Source organism: Desmodus rotundus, chromosome 4 (genome assembly GCF_022682495.2).
Source record: "Desmodus rotundus isolate HL8 chromosome 4, HLdesRot8A.1, whole genome shotgun sequence".
Classification (NCBI taxonomy): domain Eukaryota; kingdom Metazoa; phylum Chordata; class Mammalia; order Chiroptera; family Phyllostomidae; genus Desmodus; species Desmodus rotundus.
Window position 1 is genome coordinate 125,912,458 of NC_071390.1, and position 936 is coordinate 125,913,393.

The window sequence follows — 936 nt, forward strand, 5'->3', positions numbered from 1 at the left end:
GTTGTAAGGTTTTGGATTTTAATCCCTGCCTTTCAGTTTTTTTAGGTTTTTCCAAACCGAGACAAATAGAGCAGACTTGTTTGGGTCTTTTTAATGTGTGTGTGTGGGGAGCCAACAGGGTTTTTCTTGGTTCATTTAGCCTTTGCTAATGCTATATGAAAGCCTTTGTGTTAACCCCATCAATGTCCATTTTATTTACCCAAATTATTAATAACCATTTAAAGGTTGCCATCCTGCTGGTATCATTCTTGTGACCCTCCTGTCTTCTCTTTGTTTCACCCTTATTAATATTTAAAAATAGTTATCTCATTCTGTTTATTTGATTTGGAAACCCTTGCTTTATAACTGCACTTCAAAATTATCTAATCTAATTGGAAGATTTCTCATCATAGACATTGTAATTTTAGGTTATAATTTCCTTGAGGGCTGGCAACAATTTGGTAGGCCCCTAGCCATAAATAGGGTTTAGCCCACATTCCTGTCTGGTCATATTTTAGAGTTTCCAACCTAACAGTTACCAAGTCAAGTTCTTCTTCTTCTTCTTCTTTTTTTTTCTCCTTCAGATGCCAGGACCAACAATCGCCAGCTTCCCAGATACTAAAAAGTTATGCCGTCTAAATCTCTCGATGCTACCCTGCACCCAAAGTAATCAAACTGCCCTGTGTTTGCCGTTCACGACAGAAGCTCTTTTTTTCAAGTCAAGTTCTTAAGACAAAATCTTTAGGCTGTCTTTTAGTAAGATTTTGCCATTCTTATTTTATGTTTCTTTTTAAGTGCAGGGCAATTGTACTTGCAATGTCCTGATTTTTTTTTTCTTTTTTTACAATATCTGCAAATGTTTGAAGGCAAATAGGAAAGGATGAGAGTGGACTTAGATTTTTGTTTTAATTTCTGTTTTTGTATTTTATTAAGGGTATAATGACTAGCCATTATAAC

General features: G+C 35.3%; 1 non-coding gene across 1 annotated transcript; it reads right to left on the reverse strand.

Annotated features, from left to right (window-relative positions):
• Positions 1-559: 559 nt before the first annotated feature.
• Positions 560-692, reverse strand: LOC112296408 (U11 spliceosomal RNA). Its single transcript, XR_002973879.2, has one exon. It is a non-coding gene; the product is annotated as a U11 spliceosomal RNA (small nuclear RNA).
• Between the last annotated feature and the right edge of the window lie 244 nt (positions 693-936).